General features: G+C 37.0%; 2 long non-coding RNA genes across 2 annotated transcripts in view; both read right to left on the bottom strand.

The window, feature by feature from the left end:
* The window catches only part of LOC309657937, a 1,158,638-nt gene that overhangs the window by 1,014,665 nt on the left and 124,003 nt on the right, over positions 1-19,970 (bottom strand). The window lies entirely within an intron of this gene.
* LOC309657946 lies at positions 10,559-13,098 on the bottom strand. Its single transcript, XR_014261984.1, has 2 exons — positions 10,775-13,098; positions 10,559-10,665 (listed from the first exon to the last, which is right to left on the bottom strand). It is a non-coding gene; the product is annotated as an uncharacterized lncRNA (long non-coding RNA).

The raw sequence follows: 19,970 nt of genomic DNA, 5'->3' as shown, positions 1-19,970 counted from the left end.
ATTTGGTATCAGTAAAGTATTAAAAGTGAGGTGGAGAATAAAAAGAGATAAAAGCATGGAGGCCGGGTCAGGGGGTGGAAACAAGTTCATGGAGACCCTTTTGTGCACACGACCTGGCCAACTGTAGACAGGAGGCAACGGGAAAATTCGGGAGGGTTCTTTAGGCAAGGGAGTAACGTAGTGAGATCTGAGATTTCTGCCAAGGTTAACCTCTCCCATATCTATTCATGTTGCTTTAACCAAATACTGTACTCTCAGTCTTTGCCTACCAATCTTAAAATTCATTTTGGTAGCAAGGAAAACCAAGCAAGAGACAACAGAAGGTTGCGGTTCACAGCCACGACCACTGTTAGAAAAAACATCTTAAAGAACATCGTTACAGTGTCCATATTCAAGAATTAAGAGTGAGACCGTTCCATTGTCAACCCTTAATTCAAAATGTTACAATTCATTTTTTTTTTAGAATCACTTTCCACATAAAATTGGAATAACTAGTTCTTTAAAGATCTTTGTAATTTAGCAGCCTTTGAAATTTGACTATGGCATTTATTTTTTACAGGGAAAGGTTGCTCGTGAGGTAATTTTAATGCTTATGCCTAGAATTTCATGTGACTAATTTGAAGGTCATACTTCTTAGCTGTTATGAATAATTTTTCTATGGCTCTTTTGACATTGTAAAATGAAATATAATCTTATAACACTTTAAAATTCCTTTAACCTGAAGATTTTATTTCATACCATGGGCAGTTTCACATCTTGAAGGTGTGAAATTTCAAGCCCAATTCTTAGAAGAAAATTAGCAAATATTGTGAAATTGATTATGTTGGTTATCCAACATGAATAGCATGTAAACTCTCTGAAGTATCATATAAAGCAAAGACTACTAAATTCAAGTCTTTGGAAAAAAAGCCAAAATGCAATCATCTGTGAATCTTAATCAGAATCCTTAAAGAAGGCATATTTAATAGTAAGAAATAAACCTCAAAGGATACATACTTAATTACAAAAAATAAAACAGTCTTATGTTTAGTATTCATATATAATTCAATACAATTTCAAGTTGCTAAAAATACCTTATCATATTTTCTAGTGTTTTGAGGTATAGAGTTAAAAAAATAGAGACAAACAGATATGAAAGGAGCCTCTCATCTAAATACATAGAGATATTTGTAATTTTCTAGGCACCACAAAATGCATGGCATTCTGGCTGCGGCATTCAAATCAGAAAGTAATATCTTTTAGATGACATGTTAAATCGAAGTTTTCCAGAGATTAAAGATTACATGGTAAAGCTGGTAAAGAAAAGGGGTTATAAATCCAGAATCCTGAAAAACGTCTTCAAAACTCTTCTTATCCCCTCCCTAAAAGAAAGGCCTCAATCTAATGTTAACTGGCAAAAAGATTTTCTGTTCAAAAAAAACTGACAAGAGATTATTGGATATTTAGTATTGTAACACATCTATAATCTGCAATTTATGGAATGCCACAGTTTCATGGTTACGATAAAGCTCAATTTTGTTTCTTTTCATGGCATACTGAATGGACATGGATTTGTTTTACCCCATAGAATCTGGAAATTTGCAATATGACAGTAAAATATTAAAGAATACTGATTAAAAGAGAATGCTAGGCAACTGATTTGAAGTTGCAGGACTCTTTTGGAAGAATCTTCTTAAAGGAATCATTTTCTTCTTTTACCTTACAAAACAAGGTCAAAATCATAAGCATGGTTTATGCTCAAGCAATATTAAAAAAAAAAAAAAAACTTTAGACAATAAAATATTTAGAATTCACAGTCAATTTTTTTTTTTCATTTAGTACCACTGGTTTAGCTAAATGCATTTTAGGAAAGAGGTAATAAAAATAATAATAATTATAACCTAGAAAAATTAATTCTGATATAATAAGGAAGTCTGTGCTATTAGTAATTTTAGTAATGATTATTTATGCTAAAAGAGATTTGTTTTTGAATCAGTGAAAATAGTGAATGAATTATTATAAAATATTTGTCTCAGGTCTTTCCATTTTTAGCAAAAGGTGGATCAGTACAGATCTCCTAAAATTCTGAATGAACTATTTTTTAAAAGTTTGTTGGAAGGTATTCCTTGAGGTGGTAGGTGGAAAATTAGGAATGTCCTCCAAAACCAGAAGCAATGAAAAAGCTCAAATTCAAAGGGGTAAGTCAGTTTTGGAACATCTTGTGGGGGCATGTGATGATCCCTAGTGTCTCTGAACTTTATTTTTAATAGGCACCATAGTGGTCAGAAGACAAAGCCAGGACTCATGAATGGAGAGATTAAAACAGAGACTTCTGCACAAAACCAGAATTCCCAAAAGCAATACCTTCCCTGGGAAAACTAGGAAAAAACCTGCCTCACAGAGGGAACTGGAGGGAAGTCTTGTTTGTCTGATCTTGGCTCTAAGTGGAAGAAAAATAGTGAAAATTCTTCCCAGAAAATGCCTACTAACAAAGCCTTCATTTAGGCCTGATTCCAGAATTCTTATATCCTCAGAATCTGAAAACTCTGAGCCCCAAATTAAGATGACAGTAGTCCTGTGTCAGCAGTGCCCATCAAGTGCATGGAGGAAGCACGTGCAAATGCTTTCTGGGAAGATATAATATCAATCCTGGGGACTGCCCTGGCGGTCCAGTGGTGAAGACTCTGAGCTTCCAACGCAGGGGGTGCGGGTTCAATCCCTGGTCAGGGAACTACGATCCCACTTGCCGCACGGTGAGCCCAAAAAGATTAAAAACAAACAAAAAATATATATATATATGTATATCAATCCTGGCATCAAGGAATTCTCACAGATAAAACTCCAAAGAACACAAATTCAGAAGGAAAAGTTGCAGAACAAATGAGAGAACATCAACAGATACAGCAACTGCAGAAATAGTCCCACAAAAACTGTAGATATAATGATCAGAAACAGAGTGTGAAAGAAATGCTTGATATCTTTAAAGAAATTAAAGTGAGAGAATCAAAAGTCTGACTAAAGAACAAGAGATTATAACAAAAAAAGTCAGGGTGGATTAGAAAAGAATCACAGAAAATAATCATAAATAGGACTACTAGAAAGAAAAAAATACAGTAATTTAAAAATATAAGAGACAAGTTAGTCAGCAGATTAAACATGGTTGACAACAATTAGTGAAGTGGAAGAAACATATTAGGAAATAACCCAGAAAACAGCACAGATAAGCAAAGAAATATATATATGTATATATATTTAACATATCCATCCTGCAGATACAAGAAGATAGTCTAAAATTTAAAATGCTTTGCTAGTCTGCTAATTTACAACCTTAGTAAAGATTAAAGTCAGTTCACGAAGCTAGTTTTTAATATTAACATGAATATACTGTATTTTTCATTGTTAAAAGTGAATGATACCTTGAGTAAATAATGGTCAAAGAAAATCCATCTTTTGTGAATAATATTAAACCATGGATCTGAGAAACTCGATGAATCCAAATCAGAATAAATAGACAAACACAAAATAGAAAGCTTACAACCAGAAAAATAAAAGTGAATGCTACCTAAAATACAGTATGAATAACAATAATTAGTCTACAAAGATTCCATTTCCTGTAAAATCAATTTTATGTAAAATTAATTTCATGTAAACTTAATAGAAACTGTACATTTTGAACATATCTTACATTATACATTATATTTAAGAGAAATTTTAAGAGACTAAATTCATTTTTTTAAATTTCCAGATATTTTGAAATCTATTTAAATAAAGGCAGAGTAGTAACAATCAAATTTAGTCAATTTCATATTCAAAATGTATGTACCAGTATAAATTCTATGTGCTAATATATTCATTTTGTTCTTCAGTCCTAAAGTAATTTTAAAATTGAGGATCTACTCTACATGATATAGAAAATATTATTTTTAGAAAATTATAATTAAACTGTAAATCACTCAACACTATGCAAATTATATTTTTATATAAAAGAAAGACCTGATCAATAAATATGACTAGTCCTCAATTAGTCAACGCATATATATTAGGCTATTGTGTACCCAGTATGAGATATACTCTGTGGAGGACACAGGCAAGTAGGGATTTGTATTTAATTGAAAAGACAAGAGTGCACACTTTTTCTTTTAGAAATTAGAGAAAACACACCGTAAATGATAGAGTGCATGTAAAAAAACCAAAAATCAAAGATGCAATGTGAGTACAGTTGGCCCTCCATACCTAGGGTTTCGTATCCTCAGATTCAATCCACAGTGGATCAAGAATATTTGGAAAAAAAATTCCAGAAATTTCCCAAAGCAAAACTTGAATTTGTCACACCTCTGACAACTATTAACATAGCAATTATATTGTATGAAGTATTATAAGTAAACTAGAGATGATTTAAGTATCCGGGAGAAGGTGCATAGGTTAGAGGCAAACACTATGCCATTTTATACAAGGGACTTGTGCGCACACTGGTAAATTTTGATAACCATGGGGGTCCTGGAGCCAATCCTACCTGCAGATACTGAAGGATTATGGTACTCACCTGTTTCAATAAACTATTACAATGTTATCATATATAATAGATTCAAAATTATTTGAACTAGGTTTAAATATTCAAATTAATGGTTTTAAATTTATTCACTACCTTAAATTCTTTGCAAATACTCACACATTCATATTCTTTCTTCCTCTCCCTCTCCCTCTCTCTGTCTCTCTCTCTCTCCCTCCCTTTCTCTCTATTCTATATAGACAAATTTAATCGTGGTTATTTTTTTAAAGTATAGTGTAAATGTCTTAAATGCTGTTTACTAATATTTTAACCAAATTTTCATCTTAAATGGATTTGCTCATGTATATTCAATCTAAAAAGTCTCATCTAGATAATAATATTACTGAAGTACATATACAGTATCATATAAATTGTATAAAAACTCATGAAAGTTTAGCAAAATATTTACACTGTAAAGTTACAGGCAGTTTAAATTCACATAATAGTATTGCCATATATTTTGTATACATTTAAAACTGTTATTTTAGGAGTTTTGGTATTAAAAATAAAACAAAACATAAATGTTGCATTAGGATCTTAAATTAATGTTAAAAGTAACTATTTGAGATCAATAAATAACGCTAAATAAAAACATCCTGTTTTAGCTTACTGGTTGACATACATTTGTTAGATAAATAAATGACTGATCAAAAAGATCTATTGGCAAAAAGTCAAGATAAATTCCTATGAAACTAAGAATTACAATTTTATTTTTACTTCAGAAAAATGTAGTAATTGCTTTCAAAACTGGTTTACACTACTAGCTACTATTTAAAATTGATGTTCCCCTGTATTTACTTTGCTACAATTTACTGTTATGGATGACAAAATTAACCTCCCAATAACGGTTCAAATTCATGAAAAAATAGAGTGTTTTTTTATCTCTGTTTTGATTATTTATTTGTTATAGCAATAATAAGTGTGTATATTAGATCAGTGTTCTGAGCCCTATAGTCTTTAAGAAAAAGTGAACACTTTTTTTAAAACACAGGTCATAAAGAACAATAGTGATGTACATTAAATATACTGTCACATACATCACTTTCTTAAATCCTTCATTCAATCCTGGCAGAGACCACAATTAATTTAGAGCTTCTCATTTATTTCCTATCAAACATTTAGCTATAGTATAATAAAAGAATAGCAAAACCCAACATTTTTTAAAAGGTTCCACTTGCTTGAAGTGTAGATGCTGCAGCCAAAATTGAAAATGACTGTATTTTCCTATAAACTAGTTGACCTGTTTATTCCAGAAATGGTCACCATTCAGCCACACTAACCATGACAAATCAACACCTTGAGGATTTATTGAATGTACCAGTGTATGTTCAGTAAATGTTCATATGTATGGCTTTACATAGACTCTTTGAATACTACAAATTATCAACTACAGATATTTTTTAAGTAAAACTTTTTCTTGGGTAGGAATAATAGTAAATGACAAATCATAAGTTAAAATTCTTTCCCAATTCTGAGAACTGTAGGCAGAAAAGGAAGGAAAGTATAGAGTGGCTAAAATTAACATAGCTTATTTGAATGTAAAGATTAATTTGAAAACACTTCAAGTTCAGAATACTGTGGTACCTCTCAAAAATGGGGATGGAGTGTATATTTAAGTGTGAGACAAGACAGGTGGGGAACTTTAGTCCTACCAGTGATGGACTTGCACATCCACAGAACTGGTCCTCAGAACAGAATTAGTGCCTGGGGAACAAAAAGGAGAAAGTCAGGGTGATGGAGAAAAAAAAAAAATTTACATATGTAGCTAACTAGACTCCTTGATGAACAGAAAGAAAATCTCTTGAAAATAAGGCTTAATTTATAGTGTTTATAAGTGAAGTTATGAGGAAATAGTAAATAGTACTTTTCTAGTTTCTAGAAACGGATAAATAGTAAACGACAACAAGTATCTTGCTTGTTTTATAATATCTTTAGCACAAACTAAAGTGAAACAACTGTAATGGAGGGTAGGAAAAAACCAACAAAGTTTTCTTAAAGTTTTCAGACCAAATGCCAACATTAAAACACAATATTAAGTACATATAAAGGAAGGAAGTTTGGCTCAGACAGGCTGGCAAATATAATATTTAAGTGAAAAAAAGCACCAAAATGCTGCCTTCTCTATTAAAACCCCAAAGAATTTTCATTTAAACTTAGAGTTTTAAGTAAAACATTACACATTAATTATCCAGTCTCCAAGGACATGCAAAATAACGTCTTTTTGCAGGAAGTTGGTTCAGCATTGACTAGTTGCCAGCTGTCAGACTAAGGAACTTTTAAAGAGAATTGAATGCAGAGGTTTAAAAAGGTAGAGGAATTAAGATAATATATACATGTATAAATAATTGGTATAGCTCTTGTTATAATTCTCTGTGAAACTATACTTTTAAAATGAAGAGAAGCATATTGCTATTGGGAAAGTTTTCATTTACATCTTTTAAAGATAAGAAATAATATTATCATTCTACATAAATTGTCACTTTTTTGTTTTAAGAAAAATAACTTTAATCAAAAAAAATTCACGTTTAAAGATTTATGTCCTTACAATCCACAAATCTTTTAAAATTTATTTCCAAATGTTTATTTGTTCAAATAAATAAATGATGAATCTGTAAATTAAATACACAAATGGTGAATAATGGTATCTAAATGAATTAATAGGAATTTCTTATATGCAAAATATGTCATTAATATATATTATCTTCAAAGTTTACATGTATATAATACAAGTAATTGAACTTAAAACACAGGAAATCATCATGCCTAAGAGTCTGATGTGGAGTATAAGCCAGTCATTCAATAAATGAGAAACTTTAATCAAAAGCTCCAGACCAAACACCATTAACTGTAGTAAAGCTTCCTTTGGGAGAGTTTCATATTGCCTGAAATTTTCGCTCCTAGGAAACTAAGGGAGTTGTTGTAATCTACCTCCATCTTCCAATGGTGTTTTGCATATTGCCATGTGCACAGAGTTTCAAAATATGAATATTTACATGTAAGTGGAAAACTATATTCAAATTAAACATTTAAGAATAAGAAAATTTATTCTGTTTTTAGACTTGGTATTGCCATTCCCCACCCTCATTCTGCTTTTCTTCCTATAACCAGCCATTTTAAAATGCTTGAGGCATAACCCTTTGTTTAAATGCATTCTTTTTTTAAAAAATAAATTTATTTATTTTATTTATTTTATTTTTGGCTGTGTTGGGTCTTCATTGCTGCAAGCCTGCTTTCTCTAGTTGCAGCAAGAGGGCTTCTCATTGCGGTGGCTTCTCTTGTTGTGGAGCACGGGCTCTAGGCGCGCGGGCTTCAGTAGTTGTGGCACACGGGCTTAGTTGCTCCACGGCATGTGGGATCTTCCAGGACCAGGGCTCGAACCCGTGTCCCCGGCATTAGCAGGTGGATTCTTAACCACTGCGCCACCAGGGAAACCCTAAATGCATTCTTATAAGATGTGTATTGTGGTTTTGTGCTCATGTATTTTAAATTTATAAACATATTTTGCTCCAGAGTTCCTTCTGCTTCTTACTTTGTTTTAATGCAACATAATATTTTTAAGATCTATATATTTTCTGTGTTACATTTAGACTGAGGGAGCCAGCTCCTAAGATGGCCCCCAATGATTCACACTTCTTGGTAATAATGTGCATGTGTGATTGCCTCCTGTGTTGAATCAGAGCTGGCTCTGTGTGACCAATAGGATGCGGTAGATAAGAAGCTGGGTGACTTCTGCTGCTAGGCCATAAAAAGCAATATGGCTTCTGCCTGACTCTTTCTCTCTTAGGACTCATGGCCCAGGAATCAAGTGGGGGAGGAAACCCAGGCCAAAGGGAGAGGCCACATTTAGACATTCCAGTCAACAGACCCAGCCAAGGTCGTAACCAAGAACCAACTTCAAATGTCAAAAATGTGAGTCAGTTTTCAGATAATTCCAGTCTCTCCTCTTTGTGTAGCTCCAGCTGAGGCCAAATGGAATGAGATGTGTTGTCCACATTAAATTTCAGGCCTGTAAGTATGTGAGTTTGGGAGTTCTGGGAAGTAAGTGCCAAACAGAGATCAGATGTGCAAGAAATTTGTTGTGAAAAATGCTTGTGAAGGACAAAGTGGGGTGGCGGGGGGAGCAGAAAGAAAGAAGAGCCTTCAGACTGTGATGCAAGTATGACAGTTTTGAAAAGAGGGAAGGAAGAAAGGAGAGTTGGTTAAAAAGAATTTCAGGCTACACTGCATTTCCAAACAAATCTTGACTAGGCTGATGGGGACTCCCCAGGCAAAAGTTGCCCGTAAAGGAGTCCCGGATCAGGCAAAAATGACTTTGCTCTAGTTCCTTCACCATGCTCAGTCACTGGCTGGGAGAAACCCTGGGAGAAGAGGGCCATGGCATGAACACCATAGCAGATTTGATGACATAGTAACTGGAGACTGTCAATGACCTATGTTCCATGAAGGTTCTTTTCACAGCTGCCACTGCCTATTCCATTCAGTGCACAGATCCACTTACCTATGAATCTTTGGGTAGCAGCCCCTCATACCTTCCAAGGACTTCTCCTTAAAAAGTTTTATTTCATCGGCTCTGATGGTGCTACACGCCAGTGATTTTCTCTGGCTACCCCCCAGTCTCCTTGGCTGATTCATCTTTCTTTTTATAACCTTTTAAATAAGGGGTCTCCTCAGGAACTGGCCATAGGTCCTCCTCCTAGAAGATGAAAATGAGTGGGAAAAACGACTGCCCTCATCAGTGCAGCTCAGCTGCTCTCAGGATCACAACTGGTATTATGTCCCACCTCCACTGTCATTACATCTATTCATCTCCAACCTCTGCAGGTCTTGGTGACTGTATATATATAAAGGGAGTCAAAGAGAGAGAATTATTATAAGGAACTGGTTCATGTGATAATGGAGGCTGAAAAGTCCCAAGTTCTGTAACTGACAAGCTGGAGACCTGGGAGAGCTGATACATAACTCCAGTCTGAGTCTGAAGCCCTGAGAACCAGTAGAGGCTCAAGACCTACAAAGAGCTGATTTTTCAGTTTTAGTCCAAAGGCTGAAAAAGACCAATATCTCAGGTGCAGCAGTCAGGGAGGAGGAGTTCCATCCTATTGGAGGCAGGGTCAGCCTTTTTGTTACATTTAAGCCTTTAACTGATTGGCGGAGGGCCACCCACATTAGGGAGGGCAATCTACTTTACGCAGCTTACCAATTCAAATGTTAATCTCATCCAGAAATGCCCTTACAGACATGCCTAGAATAATGCTTGATCAAATATTTGGGTGGCACGGTCTAGCAGACACATAAAATTAACCACCACAGTGACTAACCTGGTGGTACGACCCAGACCTTCTTTCCTGTGGGAGCTGAGCTCTAGGTAATTGCATCATTCTCCAGCCAAGTCTGCTGTGCCTGTCCATTCATAGTTTCAGCTAGAAAATATAGTACCTCAAGGTGCCAAAGTGGATGATTCGTCATATCAAGATCACCAGCAACAGGAATCAGTTTGTCTACACGATATTAAATTTATTTTAAAAATCTTGTACCAATATGTGTGGTCTTCTTTTTTGTCTATTGTTTAGCACCAGTTAAATGAATTCCTTGCTCATAAATTCTTTGCTATTTGAAGCTAACAGTTCTTCAACGTTCTCATTATTTACTTCAATAAGTCTAATCTTTGCAAGCTCTAAGATTTTTTGCTTTGCATCGATCATTTCCGTAAGCTTTGGAAAAGAGCAATGAACTGTGAGACGAGTGTCTTCCATACTTTTTCCTTGTAGGTTGTGTTACAATTTGTCAAAGCCTGATTGATAAGTTTTAAGGAACTCCTTGATGTCAAGACTATTCCATAAATCCTTTAATGGAGGACTGTCACACCAGATACTACACATAATATTTGAGAGGCAAAAAAGACCACTTAGGGCTTCCCTGGTGGCGCAGTGGTTGAGAATCTGCCTGTCAATGCAGGGGACACGGGTTCGAGCCCTGGTCTGGGAAGATCCCACATGCCGCGGAGCAACTAGGCCCGTGAGCCACAACTACTGAGCCTGTGCGTCTGGAGCCTGTACTCCACAAGAAGAGAGACCACAATAGTGAGAGGTCCACGCACCGCAATGAAGAGTGGCCCCCACTTGCCACAACTAGAGAAAGCCCTCATACAGAAACGAAGACCCAACACAGCCAAAAATAAATAAATAAAAATAAATTTAAAAAAAAGAAAAAAGACCACTTAAATAGAATCTTCCTAATCAATAACACTACAGTACAACAGGCCAAAAAAAAAAGACTACTCAGATAGGATGTTCCTAATCAATAACAATAGAGGAATGTCTGGGAACATTATTATCAAAAGAGACTTGTTTGCAAGATTTCCCTTCTTCATGTATTCCATTATGAATAACCATGAAGATAACACTTCCTATAATCATTAAATATCTGCTTTGCAAAGCATTCTTCAACAGTCTCTAAAGGGCCATGCGGTTTGCGGAATGATAAACCAACAACTTGTAGCTTAACAAATTCCACCTAAAAGCAACATTAGCCTATCTTTGGATGCTTCAAGTGCATGGTACTGTTTCCTCCTAGAAATTTGAAATAAACCTACATGATGACAGTCATCTCCAGTGATATCTAGTTTCATCAATATTGAAAATGTGCTCTGTTTATCAATAGTTTTCTGCCATATAATGGGGAGAATCACTACTGTTTCAGTATTAGCAGCTTCATGTATGACCTTCAAGTTACATAAGGTAAGGTCTTGTGACTATCTCTCCTTTCCATCTCCTTTTTCTTCAGGTCTTTGAAGATGTTCAGTTCTTTCTGCTGTATCAGCATGGTTCTTAATGACACTCCACAATGACTGAGGTTATCAATACACAGCACGTGGTTATTTCTCCAGTTTTTTAATACCAACCACACTTTTCATATTTTTTTTTCTCGTTTTACTTTCTCACATGTAGAAAATCATTGTACGCTTGGTAAGTGAAGACAAGTGCATTACCAGATTTTGTCTTTTATAAGCTCTCCTCTCTCAATTCAATTCTCAATTCAATTTAATGCTTACAATTTTTCTTCCAATGGATGGGTTTTTCTGGACTTTAGGCTCACCTAATTTTTTAAAAGACATTTTTACTTAATGTAAAGAAGACAATAGATAATGCACAGTACTTTTAGACAAAAATGATATTAGGAGAAAAGCTTAAACTGAAACACAATCTATATACATCCTCTCATTCAAACTCTTAAAGCAATTTAGATGTTTTTACTGGCACATCAAACTATGTTTTCAATAATGAATGTGGCAAAATTTTTGCAAGTATTTATAGTGAATATATGGTTAAGATTTCAGATAACTAGAGACACAGAATATTTGCAATATTATATGACTCACTGATGACTCACCCACATGAGAAGAGAACATGTTCTTATTTGGACCTATAAACAAGTATGAGCGGGATATGGCTGTCAAGAGCATTTGAATTTCTTGAGGGTGTCGGTACAACAATGCTTTCAAACCCAGAAAGAAAATACTATTTACATTTAAAACTATGAGACCACTGGGAAAAAGGAAGATTGATCTGAAAAATAAGAAGACTAAATGAGTGTTCTGTCATAAAAGCAAACATAAGAGAGATTACATATTGAATTATGCCAAAAGTTTGAGAATATATCAAGTTTTTTTTCACATGGAAAGTGGGGATGGCCCTAAATCATCCTAGATTTGTATTATCGATTTAATTATCATTCCAAGTAATATTTACACTTTTGATGTACCTTAGAAAATAGTAAGATAAATTAAATAGTTGTATTTTGTTAGTAAAGGACATTTTAATATAACACATCAAATAGTAGCTCTGGAAGAATGCCAAAGAGGGGGCAAAAAATGGTTGTCTTTGCATTCTTGTTTTTACTTGTTTTGGTCTCAAGTCTATGCTACCTAATAAGAATGCACCACCACCTTGTGGAAATTCCTTCAAACTACAGACACATCATCCCAAGATCCAGATGGATCCAAGAAACAGACTACCAGATCAACATATTTCATTTTTATTTAATTTAGTTTTACTATTGTTTCTATGTAGCTCACAACCAAATCTTAGTCTCTCAACCCAGCCTCTCCAGCTTTAGTCCTGTCTTTACAACTGTTTGGTTCACTTTCCCACCTGATGCTTTGCTGGCACTTAAAATACCATAACTTCCAAACGAAATTCTTCATAATCGTTCTAGTTCTAGTTAAATGAATGGACACTCATACGGTAGTGTTAAGTCACCCAGGTTAAAAATGTTGGCCTTCTTTGACTTATTCTGCCCTGAAAATCCACTCCACCTTAAAATTAATCGCCAAGTTCTGTTAGTTCTCACTCCTAAATGTCTTTCCCATTTTTTCTCTTCTTTTTATCTCTACTGACAAAATCCTAGATTATGCCTTCAAATATGCATACCTAAGCCATTATAACAGTCTTATATCTATGCTTCTAGCGTCTCCTCTTCCCCCACTGCCACTACTGATGCTGTATCTCTCTCCTGTGTTAATCAGTTTATTTACTTGGTTTACTTAGGCATTACAGCCTCCAATACACTTTTTTTTTTTTAATTAATTTTTGGCTGTGTCAGGTCTTCATTGCTGCACGGGCTTTCTCTAGTTGCGGCGAGCAGGGGCTATTCTTTGCTGCGGTGCATGGGCTCCTCATTGTGGTGGCTTCTCTTGTTGCGGAGCAATGGCTCTAGGCACACGGGCTTCAGCAGTTGCGGCACTCGGGCTCAGCAGCTGTGGCGCATGGGCCCAGCCGCTCTGCGGCATGTGGGATCCTCCCGGATCAGGGCTCGAACCCGTGTCCCCCGCACCGGCGGGTAGACTTTTCTAACCACTGTGCCACCACGGAAGTCCCCGGTCTCCAATACTCTTATCAGTGTCTACATGTTCCCTGACTTCTCCCCCACCAGTGTGCTGAATATCTGATGTTCTAACCATAATCTCTACTCCAACCATAATCTCTACTCACTATGTCCCAAATGTGCTCTAGTGCTTTCCTACCTCTGCTACTATGCTCACACTCTCTCTGCCATGCCCTCCCACCACATCTGGAAGTCAGAATTCTTGTGAATGTTTGAAAACATTTTCACAGCGACGTTTAGCAAACGTGAAGACTTTTGACAGAAAAACTGTTTACTCACTCTGAAAAGATATTCCAGTCTGATGTTAAAGGGATACACATGGAGTAATGGCTATTCACTTGACAAGCTAGGTAGCTAAATCCATATTGGTAATGAGTGGCATTAAAAAAGCTGACATAAGGAAGAAGGGAATGTCTCCTATCATATCTTTTTTTTTTTTATTTTGTAATAACTTTATTTTTATTTTTTTATTTTTTTTCACATAGTAAACATTTTTAAAGCAAAACATGTAGTCATTATAAAATAAAATTGAGCTTTTTCAGGTCCCTGAACTGTAACACTTTTTTTGTGTGTGTGTGTTATTTTCTGCTTTATAACAACGTGAATCAGCTACACATATACACACGTTCCCATATCTCCTCCCCCCGCATCTCCCTCCCTCCCACCCTCCCCATCCCACCCCCCCGGGCGGTCACAAAGCACCGAGTTGATCTCCCTGTGCTATGCGGCTGCTTCCCACTAGCTATCTATTTTACATTTGGTAGTGTATATATGTCCATGACACTCTCTCACCCTGTCACATCTCACCCTTCCCCTTCCCCATATCCTCAAGTCCATTCTTTAGTAGGTCTGTGTCTTTATTCCCATCTTGCCACTAGGTTCTTCATGACATTTTTTTTTTTCCTTAGATTCCATATATATGTGTTAGCATACTGTATTTGTTTTTCTCTTTCTGACTTACTTCACTCTGTATGACAGACTCTAACTCCATCCACCTCATTACAAATACCTCCATTTCATTTCTTTTTATGGCTGAGTAATATTCCATTGTATATATGTGCCACATCTTCTTTATCCATTCATCTGATGATGGACATTTAGGTTGCTTCCATGTCCTGGCTATTGTAAATAGAGCTGCAATGAACATTTTGGTACATGACTCTTTTTGAATTATGGTTTTCTCAGGGTATATGCCCAGTAGTGGGATTGCTGGGTCGTATGGTAGTTCTATTTTTAGTTTTTTAAGGAACCTCCATACTGTTCTCCATAGTGGCTGTATCAATTTACATTCCCACCAACAGTGCAAGAGGGTTCCCTTTTCTCCACAGCCTCTCCAGCATTTATTGTTTGTAGATATTTTGATGTCCTATCATATCTTAATTTTGATTCACTAAAGTTGCTATGTGGCTTTTATTCCTTTTGTATAAAATTCTGAACAATTATTTAACTTAGAGTTTAGCAGGCATTTTGATCTTTCAGTTTTATTTGCTAGCCCAAATCTCTTTACTGACTAACCTTGCATTTTAATCAAATGAATTTTATGCTTTTCAAAAGAATAATGCAGGGCTTCCCTGGTGGCACAGTGGTTGAGAATCTGCCTGCCAATGCAGGGGACACGGGCCCTGGTCTGGGAAGATCCCACATGCCACGGAGCGACTAGGCCCGTGAGCCACGACTACTGAGCCTGCGCGTCTGGAGCCTGTGCTCTGCAACAAGAGAGGCCGCGATAGTGAGAGGCCCGCGCACCGTGATGAAGAGTGGCCCTCGCTTGCCGCAACTAGAGAAAGCCCTCGCACAGAAACGAAGACCTAACACAACCATAAATAAATAAATTAATTAATTAAAAAAAGAAAAAAAGAATAATGCATATAACTTTAGTTTTCAACAGATAACTTTTTTGTACTTGACAATACAGTTTAGGGTGAGTTGATGATAGAGGTACTGGCCATAGGGTGGTAGCTCTGGCTAGTAACTAGAACTGGATATATGTTTAGAATCAGATCAGATAAGAATTGCAACAGTGGTTTTTCAAGAGATTTGGTGGGGTTGGAAGGAAGCAAAAAAGATCACCTTTTAAGTAAGATGTACTAGAGACAGATCAGAGGAGCAGTATTCAAAAGATTATTAAACAGAGGAGACAGTCTTTGGTCAAGTTTTTAAGCAGCACCAGGGAGAGCTCCCTGCATGTGTTAGCCTCCACTGGGAGGAAACTACTGGTCTGTTCTTTTACTGCTGGCAGCTGGGAACTTTCCAGATGGACTTGATTCCCAAAGGTAGTCTATCTGGCAGCATAAGTCTCAGTCCTGTTTAGTCCGATCCCAGTCCTCAGTGGATGAGGCTGCATACTCATATAGCTAAAAATTTTTGGGATACATAATCCAGGTCAATTGGGAGTTCAAGCTACAGGATGAATTTTGGTGGAAAGAGATTCTCCTAAAGTCTCAAGGTCTTCTTGGTTAAAGTTTTCTTTCTCCATCATATAATCATCCTTGAGAAATGGGCTGAAAAAAAGTCACCTTCCCCAAGAGTATACCTCCCCTGACCCCACGTCCCAGGGCAGCGCACAGCCCTGGTTGATACAGTGTTATAAAAGCCAAACTCTCTTTTCCCAATTCTGGGCAACTCTGAAAGGCCATTAAAGCTTCAAGGCCTTCATGGGGTCACCTGAAGTGTTGCTGGGACTATACCATAGCCCAGCTTCTTATTCATCCCAATTCTGCTTCTTTCCCTTCTCCCAGAAGTGTTGATCATGAGAACAACCACCATGGAAAAAACATTAAACAACCAGATTGATAGAACAATTCAGCCAGTTGACATCAATCCCAGTCTGCCATTAACCACCACAGTGCTGATACAATGGACACATAAATGGAGTAGCCAGAGTAGCAGGGATGGTAGCTAAGCAATGGCTAAACAACATGAATCCTCACTTGCTAAAGCTGTTACAGCAGAATCCCAACCTGCTAGAGACAGAGACCAATACGGAGCACCTAATAGGGCACAGCTCTTTGAGGAAACCAATTGCCCATTTGATGGCAAGTTTATTATATTTGATCCCTTCTACTATGGGAAGGGACAGTGACACACGTGGTTGGTAACTGACATGTATTCCAAGTGTGAGTGTGACTTTATTGTCCACAGAGTTTTAACTAGCACCACCATTCAAGGACTTACGCAATGTTTGATACACTGATACATCATCCTTTATAACTTTTCATTAGCGCTATGGGCCCACTTTACAGCAAAGGGGGTGTGATAGTGAGCACATGACCATGAAGTCCACCGGTCCTGTCACATACCATGCCCACAGTAGTTGATGGCCTCATAGAGAATGCAATGGCCTACTAAAAACACAGCTGAGCTGCCAGCTGGAAGATGATACCCTGCAAGGATGACGGGTGTTATCTTCCTGGACACAGTGTACATGCTAAATCAATGACTACTGTAGAGTGCAATGATCCCAGTAGACAGAGAATACGGGTCTGGGAACCAAAGATGGAAGCAGGAGTGGCCCTGCCTACCATCATTCTCAGCGACCCACTTGGAAACTTTATGCTTCCCAACTCTGCAACTCTGTCACCAGGGAAAACAGAAAGAGTCTCACTGAACACTAAGCTACAGCTGCAGGGGTAAGAGCTCCTTTCTCTGAAGGAGAACTTGATAGGTTGCCTAAGCACTCTGAACAACTTTTGCCAAGGTACTCAGCAAGCAAAAAGAGAAATTGCCATTCTGGCAGAAGTAATTAACCCAGACCACGAAGAGGAGGTAGGGATGCTGTTACACAATGGGGATAGGAATGAATGAATATATTTGGCATCCACGTTGTCAAATGAGATGTGCATGAGACCAGAGCAGCAGCCTCAAAAGAGCATGGTAAGAGGACCTTGTACCCCTCAGATCAGGGTCTTGCCACCCCACCAGATAAGCCATCTAGACCAGCAGAGTTGCCAAGGATGAGGCAAATCTAGAATAGAAAATAGAGGAAGGAGATGCTGAGTATCAGTTGCAGCCTTTAGACAAGCTGCAGCACCAGAGGCTGGAGATCAACCACTAAACCTTCTCTTATTTGTTTTGCTGAGGAAAAGAGGCCCATCAGAGCCCTGAAGGAGTTGCTCTCGACCTCCTCTAAAGCAAGTGGAGGCAAATAGCTCAAGGGTTGGACTGTGAGAGATGCTGTGCTGTCCTATTCAAATCCTCTTTTCAGGACTGAAGAAATGATTCTTCAGCTGCTGGGAAGTTTGTTGAAGGTTTTCAGATCTGTTCTCAGCCCCTCACAGAATTACCATAAGCTTCAGAGAGCCAGACAGCTGTCTTGCCTCTCAGAGGAGCCCCCATCCAATGACTAGTAAATATGAGGTTATAAAGGCTAGGCTCCCTCACCTTAACTTGGGACAACCTTGAAGGACCATCCCAGCTTCAGCCATGAGGTTGGCTGAGACCTTTGTTGCATTTGCATCACAGCCCAAATTCTCCTTCTACTTAATCCCGTTGCCTTCTTTTTTCAAAAAACACCCTAGTCAACTTCCTGCATACTAATCTTCCATTTCAAAGTCTGCTTCCCAGGGGACTTAATCTGATATCTACAACAGTAAGTGAGTTAGGTACTTCTGAAAATTATATAAACTTTTGTTAATGGCTAAAACAGATATAACCTTCATGGTCTGTGAAAGAAATACCCATTATATTGTGTGTACTAAGTTATATCATCGATGTGTTCAATTTATGGAAAAGTATAAATTCTCTGGAGTTATTCTGATTTTTATCCAGTAGGAATGTAGATATGTACATTTCAAAACATCCTTAAATGTTAGGAAGATACCTTAATACTGAAGAGAACTAAAGTTATAAATCCTTAATGTCCATATCCCATAATCATAGCCAAAGATTACATCATATATATAAATTAATTTTCAACCACAATATCCCAGGTTTTAGTTTCAGGAGGATCATTACTCAAGTAGAGTAAACTCTACTCTATTATCCGTCATGAGCAAGAAAAGGAATGTGTTGATTAATTATTTTCTTTTTAATGGAGATTGCATACGTACTATGTTTGAATTACCAATTTTCAAATAATGCAACACATCAATATACATTTAAGATCCAGGTGACTAAAAATAATCTAACACTTTTTTTTACAATGCAAAAGTCATTTTAGGATCTTGTTACATCACACGTTTATCAATATAGACATTGTCATTTAGACTTGCAGGAACAACTACTAATGGAGACTTCTGCTGTTGGGTCACAGAATAATTATTATACTGTTGTAACACAGTTTGAACTACATGTTCTAGTTGCAAAGACCACTGGAGACCATCATGCTATATCTTAACTGTACCCCACAGTTGAAAAGGAATAGATGAAGTGTTTGTTTAGCTTTCAAGTCAGAAACTAGTTGGTCAGTATGTACAACATAAGAATAACTGGGGGAAAAATGTGAACAGTAGTAGTAAGCTAATGCAAAAATATGATAGGCCAGGGTTGAATAACATGTGTATCTATCCCCTCAGCTCCATGGAAATCATTGGCGACGTGAAGCTCCTTCATTAGCATCTTTGCTCATGAAAGAAGACAAGGTTGCTCTGATACATTTCCTCTGAACAACTACAACTCATTTTATGAATACATCTGACATGTACTCAGTATCATTTCAGTGCTTACACTACCTTGTTGTCAAGGAAACAGCCATCAGGATCACTTAGGATGTAGTGAAAAGAAACCTGTAAAAGAAGAGAAGTATATTGTATGTTGCAGTGGAAAGAGTTTCCTTCTCTGAAGGAGAACTTGATAGGTTTCCAATGTTAATGAATAGAACCCAAACTCACTGTAAAACATGAAATCTGAGCATGACAGAAAAGATGTTATGAACAATGCTTGCTGATGGCAGAAAATTAACAAGGGTGAACTGGCCTTACATTTACAGAGAGATTTAGTATATAATATACTCATTATATCCAACATAAGGTATGCTATGTCCACATTTGAAAATTAATAAACTGCTTGAACTTAGTAAGTTAGTCATTGTTTTTAAATTAGTTACTGTAAACAAGTACATAAGCAGTTGACGAAATGAAACTAAGTTATTTCAAGTTATAAATTCACTTGCTTGGGGGATGTGTTTTTGTTAAAGTCACTACATTGAAATGATTAAGAGCTCAGCTTCTAAGTCAAATATCCTTGTAATCAAATTGCAGCTAACTTCCAAAGGGAGAAAAAAAGATGGCACCTTCAGAAGGGTTTAAATAAAAATCATTGAATGGAGGAATTATTTGCAGAGGTGGGGGAAAGTTGAAGGGAACAACAAGGGATGCTGAAGAACTCAGGGACTTGCAGAAATGGGAAGCCATTGCTACTCCCAGGAACTCAAGAAACAGTATTACCAGAATTTGGTGAAACACCAACAGGAGCTACGACTGTATGGGAAACAGACTCTCCACAGCTAGGCAGGAAGGGAGCAGGGTGGCAGTAGGGTAGGGAAAAATAACACCACTTCTTCCCTCTTCTTTCACTTTTAAGACTCCTGCTGAGATCTCCCTTGTGTTGAAGGCTCCCAGAAGCC

The sequence above is a fragment of the Balaenoptera physalus genome (genome assembly GCF_965194825.1).
Source record: "Balaenoptera physalus genome assembly, chromosome: 3".
Lineage (NCBI taxonomy): Eukaryota > Metazoa > Chordata > Mammalia > Artiodactyla > Balaenopteridae > Balaenoptera > Balaenoptera physalus.
Note: the sequence above shows the minus strand (reverse complement) of the source record. Positions and strands in the feature narration are given on the sequence as shown.